Genomic DNA, 7,872 nt, shown 5'->3' with positions numbered 1-7,872 from the left:
GAAACTTTCAAGAAAACTTTAGAACTTCTATTTTAACAACTGGACGTCCGAATCACGTCAAACCAACTCTGTTTCTCACCAAATTTGACGAACAAGTCATAAATATAGTAATGGACCTATACCGAGTTCCGAAACTAAAATACGGACCTGGTATCAACAAAGTCAAACACTGGTAAATTCTTTTAAGTCATTAAGCCTTTAAACTTCAAAATTTTGACAAAAAGCGATAACTCGAGCTAGGGACCTCCGAATTCGATTCCGGGGATATGCCTAGACTCCAAATCATGATATAGACCCACCGGGATCGTCAAAACACGGATCCAGGTCTGTTTGCTTAAAATAATGACCAAAGTCAACTCAAATGGAATTTTAAGGCAAAATTTCATATTTTATCAATTTTTAACATAAAAGCCTTCCGAAAAAATACCCGGATTGTGCACGTAAATTGAGAAAGGCTTAAGGAAGCTATTGGAGGCTTCAAAATACAAAATTAAGGTTTAATACTCTAGATGACCTATCGGGTCATCACATTCTCCACCTCTAAAATAACCGTTCGTTCGGCCATAGAAAAGTACCTGGGCTGGTGAAAAGGAGTGGATATCTTCTCCACATGTCTGACTCAGACTCCTAAGTAGCTGCCTCGACCGGCTGATCTCTCCACTGCACTCGAACTGAAGGATAACTCTTAGACCTTAACTGTCGAACCTGCCAGGCTAGAATAGCCACCGGCTCCTCCTCATAAGTCAAATCCTTGTCCAATTGGACTGAGCTGAAGTCTAATACATAGGACGGATCTCTGTGATACTTCCGAAGCATAGACACATGGAACACTGGATGGACTGCTGATAAACTAGGTGGCAATGCAAGCCTGTAAGCCACCTCACCCACTCTCTCCAGAATCTCAAAGGGTCCGATGTACCAAGGGCTCAACTTGCCCTTCTTTCCGAACCTCATCACACCCTTCATGGGGAAAACCCAAAGCAATACTCTCTCTCTCTCTCTCCGACCATGAATTGAACATCACGAACTCTACGGTCGGCATAACTCTTCTGCCTAGACTGAGTTGTGTGAAGTCGATCCTGAATAATCTTGACCTTATCCAAGGCATCCTGTACCAAATCTATACCAAACAACCAAGCCTCCCCCGGCTCGAACCATCCAGCTGGCGATTGGCACCGCCTCCCGTATAATGCCTCATAGGAAGCCATCTGAATTCACACGACCCAAACCGATGGGTCGTGATGGGCACTCGGTACCTTACTCAATCGAGTACTAAAATAACGTATCTTTTCGTATCATACTATCATAGATAAGTGAGTCGGAGAAGTTGCCGTGAGCTAGGTAGAATACAACATGTAACACCAACTTATACATAAGACATATGGGCCTATAAGACCAAAATAACCACTCGTACACTGAACATAGGCCGACAAGGCCATACAAACTTTTACGTACATGACATCTGTCTACAAGTCTCTAAGAATATATAATTGTCATAAAGGTAGGGATAGAGCCCCGCCATACCAAACAATACACATCTAAATCATACTGACCAAACAAGCAACTCCAGAGCAAATGGAGTGCACCAACATCTTTCACTGAGCTGATCGCCTACTTGGAGGACTCTCGACCTGTCTATCGAGACCTGCAGGCATAAAACACAGCGTCCCCAGGTAAAAGGGACGTCAGTACAAAATAATGTACCGAGTATGTAAGGAACTATACTGAAAGCTGAAACTGAACTGATAATATAATAACTGAAAGCAATTGGAAGTCAATGATAATCTGAAGATATGCTTACCTGCTGATACTGACTCAACTCTCTCAATATAGTAAGTAAAATAGATGTCCGGCCCTATAAGGCTCGGTATATATATATAATTGCTCTGCCGTAGTAGGCTCGCTCATAGGCGCTCGGCCATACTAGGCTCTGTATCTCGGCCAACTGGGCTCGCTCATAGGCGCTCGGCCACAGTAGGCTCGGTATATAACTTACCATCTGATCAGAGGTTGCCCAATAGGGGCCTTCCCATCGATTATAGCTCGATGGTAATGAAAATACTGTAATACTGTATATATAGATTCTCTGCTCTCATGACTGGAAAAAAAGAAATACTCAATTAGATATGAAGTCCCGATAAAGAGAATATTGTAACCTACAAAACTAGAAAAATATACGTAAATTTCGAGATATGGATTTTTCTTTATGTTTCGCTATCAAACTAGTGTAATTACGAGATCATGCAAAAATGAAAGAAGGGATTAGCTTTAACATACCTGTAGTAGGAAAAAATCCGTATGATATTCTTGGAAAAGGTTGCACTGTACTCCTTTAGAATCGCAAAATCCCGTTGCTATTACGCAGTATAATTTCGTATGAATTTCTTCACAATTTTAAGAACTGTCGTTGCTATTTTAACATAAAGTCCCATATGAACTCCAAAATCTCCTCAGAAAAAGGATTTTTGATATCAATTGAACACAATTGTAAAGATGACTAACATAGTCATTCTTTCCACGTTTTTTAGGGCTAAGTGCATAGTATACTTTTATTTTTGAAATGGGGAATAAACCTTGCTGAAAATTTCTTATGGAAATCTCACATTTCATATCATCTCTCTTTGTTAGAGATGTCTTTTATTATAATGGATGTGGGACCCACTTTATAAGGCTTACTTGGCCAACAATTTCCTCCAAATATGACACCTTGTTTTGTAATTCAATAGTCATTACTTTAGACATGGGTTGCTGCCACGTTGGGGTGGATTTAAGCTTATCCAAAGTTTATCCACCCATTTTCTTAATTACATGGTTAATCTTCCACCAAAAAATCATAATTAACCAAATATCCACATAATTAAGAATTATCTAAAATTACTTAAAATATTACTCACTTTTATTATACTTTATACATCTTACTATCATGGTCATGTGGTATCTTATATGGCACTAGTCCATAAATACCGGGTATTTTATCTCGGGCCGTATCTTATCCCAAAATGTCAAACTTCGACGAAATTCATTTTCTTCTATTTGCTTACCCTCTCACCTTTAACAATTTACTCATCACTTGTTTAAAATAGTATAATGCTTATAATCATGAAATAATTTCATTCCCAAACTTGCGTCGATTAACTTACGACGAAACTTTATCGTACAAAAATGCGGGATGTAATATCATTCCCCCTTTGGAACATTCGTCCTCGAATGTTGACTGATATACTTATCATTTTCATAACTTATGTCCTCTGAATACTTTAGTACTTTACTTTCCATCTAAGCAATTGTTCTGTGAATAATTCTAAGGGCCAGGGCATTCCCCCATTTAAGCTTCTTTCTCACACCACGACTTGTAGTTGGAATCCTTCTAATCTCGTAACTGTTGCTACCTTCTGTTATAGATCCGTTTATCCATCCGTATGACTTTACTGCCATAACTCTTACTTTGATTTATCGTTATTGAGGGTTGCTACCGAACTCCATGTTACTTTCGTTGCTTATCCTATATGCAATAAGCTAAGTCCTTTAATGCCCCCTCATTACTGTTCATCTTAATAATGACGGCCTAATCTTGTCTCATACTTTGTGACCTTTGTCCATCCATTATTGATTCATCTTAATACCGATAACTTGGCCTCTTATGTAACACTACCGCTAGGGCTCACGTCTCATCGGGGAACATTTGAAGTGACTTTCCTAATCCACTTAGGGGTGTATTGTACTTCAATGATCGTATTTTATAGCATCCCAATGTAATTCACTTTCGTGGGTATTTTAATCTCGTATAATCCATGAAATCCTCTTTAAATCATTACTCACTCGAAGGCCTAAACGTCATCCTTTATATATCGCAATCACACTCTTATTTCACTACCAGGGCAGCATTCCATCTCTTCTAAATGCTACTAGTCATAGACTCATTTGAGTTCATTCAGGCTATACTGAGCCTTCTATAACTTAGAGAACCCATCGGCTCTCATGTTTTCATGGGCTTAATCCCGAGAACTGACCCATTCTCGTCACCTTCTTATTCACCCTTTCTTATCCTTACTCCTGTCTTCCTACAATCTTGTCGCTCTACCATACTTTAGCTTGCGACCCATACATATCCATTTATACTACTCGCAGCCTACCTTCAACTTCCTTGCACCATAGATTTTCTTGTGTTATTCTGGAACATCAAGCGAGACATCACATTGTCTCCAACTCTTCTTTTACTTTCTTAACTAGACCTCTCGATACCTAGAAACCATATGCTATAAGATATGACACTGACGATGCCGCTATTATTCCTGGATATTGAATCCCCACGGTTCTAGCCTTCTATCCGAAGTATGGACTATTCCCAACCTTCTGCATCTGAGTATCTCGTATGTTGTTTACTTTTACCTTACTTACCTTAAAATCTCACATCACATCTTCTATCTCTTTCATGACCTCCTTTCCACATAGGTATAATTCATATTCACAAATTAAAGCTCTATTATAATACTTGCACCTCTGGTGTATACACAATCCGGTGAGAGCTTCATACCGACTTCTTATAAGGTTGGTACTTCTTCTAACTGGATTCCTTATAAAGCCATTATAGAATATGGTTGTTGCATTATCTCTCTTGCACCTCTGATATTAAGAGTGATTCTGACATGTTCTCAAGCGCAATTTCTATAATTTTCTAGGTCCAATAATCAGACTCCTGATTTACTTCGTTGTTGTAACTCTTTAGTTTCCTCTTCCTTCTGATCAACCTTTATGTAGGCTTAAGCTATCTTCCGATCTGCAGCTCATGGCAGTAGTATTTACTTTAGCCCTTCATGGACACTATGGAATATCCATGATGCAATCTTATAACAATTCAATCTTTTGTCTATGACCTGGGCTCAATTCTTTCTTTTAACCTATACTGGAATCTTCTACGGCTGTATGATTGTCAAAATATATGCCGCATGGATAATACTCCGAAATCTTAGGTACATTCATTATGTAATTATCTCTGGATCATTGATCGAATAATTCCTTTCATTCCTTCTCAACTTTCTTTAAATACAAGCAATTGCTTTTCCTAGTCGTTCTTCCTCCTTGTTGCGTGCATACTTAGCTTATTTTAATGCCCACACCTATTCGAATTCTATACAACCCATATGATCTTGAATATCACCTTTTGATTTTGATATATATATTTTTTTTTCTTCCCGTTCATTAGCCACGATAGGTGGCATCTGCTAATGGAGTGCACACAATGTTGTTGTGAGACTGTTGTTACATGGCCATTTCCTCTTTAGGTGACTGTGCTTGGTTAAAGCCTTCTTCCTTATTTCCTCCGCTAGTCTTTCATTATAGTACTTAGGGAGGACCCTCTGATTCTTGCAAGGCTGCGAGCTTATTACATCGTATACTCGACAGAATTTTTGATGTTCGTACTCACATATAAAATTCCTTAGTTACTTACCTCCACACTTATATGCTTGTACGGTTGCTCCCGAACTGAAGTTTTGACTGTCTTCCCTTAACACTCATACGGTATCTTTAACTACCCCAACTCCTATCCGAATATTTCTCAAGGTCACGATGTCATATCTGCGAGACTGAATTCCCCATGTTGGGGTTCACTCCGTTTATCTTGCACGATCTATTGATTTGTCTGTATCCTCTTGTCTAGCCATAACTAGGCTCTTCCTAAATCAACTACTAACTACTCATTGGCTCATTCTCATATCAATATTCTGTGTAATCTTTCATGGGTCATTTCCTTTATCTTAACTTACGTCCCGCACTGGCTCCTTATCTATCAATAACATCTCGGGCAGGAACCCTTACCTCCTCTCCTTGACGTCGTGTTTGCATAATGTTCTGGAATCGTAGAGTATCTGCAGGACTTAAATAAGTGCAATCTTATCCATTTCTTATTCTTATCACATTCTTCCTTTACCATTTCCATAATTACTAGAACTACTTAATTCTGACCTAATGCCACATCACACCATATTCCCCCCTTTAGGGAGTACTAAGAGTTGGAGCTATGACGATCTACCTATAGATGTTTTATCCCTTCATCTTTGGCATCTTTTCACATCATCGATGATCCTTACTCGCCTCGCGGTAATCCTTCAGTACCAAGGATAATGAAATTCCTCACTCGCGAGGGTGACACTTAGTGTAACTGGCACATACAGTCCCTTAAGCTTAACTTTACTCACCTTGCTATCTTTAGGGAAGCGTCTTCCTGAATGACCATTCTCTGAATTTCTCATTAATCTTCTTCTGTTGTCCACTCAATTATCGCCGGAACAAAATCTGAAATTCTCATGATGCTGACTATTATCCAATCACTCAGTCCCTAATTCATATTTAGTTTATCTTGTTCACCAGCCCATACTGATTTCTATTTTTTTAGAGTCTAACTTTTCCTTCCGTTAGTCGCGTTGGAGTTACGAACTTATTTCTTGAAATGAGGATATGACTTTATGGCCTATACTCTTTTATTGTCTCAAGGCCTGTCACCTCTCGTCTTTTCCTTTAATTGACTATAGACTCTGTAATACTGTCATCTTTTTAATCCACCGTTGTCATCCATGTATCATATCTTACTCATAATGCTTCATTAACTCTTTTCTTATTTCCTGCTAACATTTATGTCTATCACTTTATTCTGAAAACTCAAACAAGACATTCTTTTGCTTTTAGCTCCCCTTGCTCCATCCAGTGGCTCTTGGGGTTGCTTAACATTATCGCTCTACTAGGGACGCGAGCCACACTAAGGTAATATATATCCCTTCCAGGCTTTCCGTACCACATCTAATTGTAATATTCTAAAGTGCACCATCTGGGTGCCTCACAAGGAGATCTATTAGCACCTTTGTAATATCCTTTAGAAATGCCAACTAACACAAACAATCCATTTACCCTTTTGGGTTACTCTATCCCCAGCCGGATCCTAATATCCTGGCCTTTTCTTAAACTACACATGTTAGCCCCCAATAAGGTATAACTGAGATGGGTGTGGCCAATTCTACATACGTCCGTTACTGTTGAAGGTAAGTCACAATGCTTATACTTTTCTGCCGGAGTTGAAAATACCGGTAATCTTCATTAACTGGGTACCTCGTACCATACTCATCTGGCTCCTTTTACTTGTTGAAGCTTGTATCTATCTTCTGAACCTCTTATTGCCTTTCATCATAGAGGTGGATAGATATTCTTGTATTAAGGCTCCTTATCAAGAAGCTTACACGTAAGGTACACACATGTTCTGCTGAAGACCTCACATTTATCCATCATAGGACTGATGTAAACTCGAGTTTCTCTAACTCAATTCTTCCACAGCTATATCTCTACCAACCATCTTTCTGGATGTAGGTATCGTCGTATTATGAATAAGATAGAGTTTAGGAAATTGAGTTCTTACAACGGAGCTCTACCACACGATCTAGAGTAAGAAGAAAGAGTGACAGTCTTAAATGCCCTGTAGCCTCCTTCTTATAAGTGTGGTGCACGACATACCCATAAACAAGACTCTACTAGACATGGCTTGTAGACTCCCTAGGACAGAACTGCTCTAATACCACTTATGTCACGACCCAAACCGATAGGCCGCAACGGGCACCCGGTACCTTACTCAATCGAGTACCAACATAACGTATCTTTTCGTATCATACTATCATAGATAACTGAGCCGAAGAGGCTGCCGTGAGCTAGGTAGAATACAATATGTAACACCAACTTATACATAAGACATATGGGCCTATAAGACCAAAATAACCACTCATACACTGAACATAGGCCGACAAGGCCATACAATCTTTTACGTACATGACATCTATCTACAAGCCTCTAAGAATATATAATTGTCATAAAGGTAGGGACAGAGCCCCG

This window comes from Nicotiana tabacum, chromosome 23, assembly GCF_000715075.1.
Source record: "Nicotiana tabacum cultivar K326 chromosome 23, ASM71507v2, whole genome shotgun sequence".
Taxonomy (NCBI): domain Eukaryota; kingdom Viridiplantae; phylum Streptophyta; class Magnoliopsida; order Solanales; family Solanaceae; genus Nicotiana; species Nicotiana tabacum.
This window is presented reverse-complemented; position numbering follows the sequence as displayed.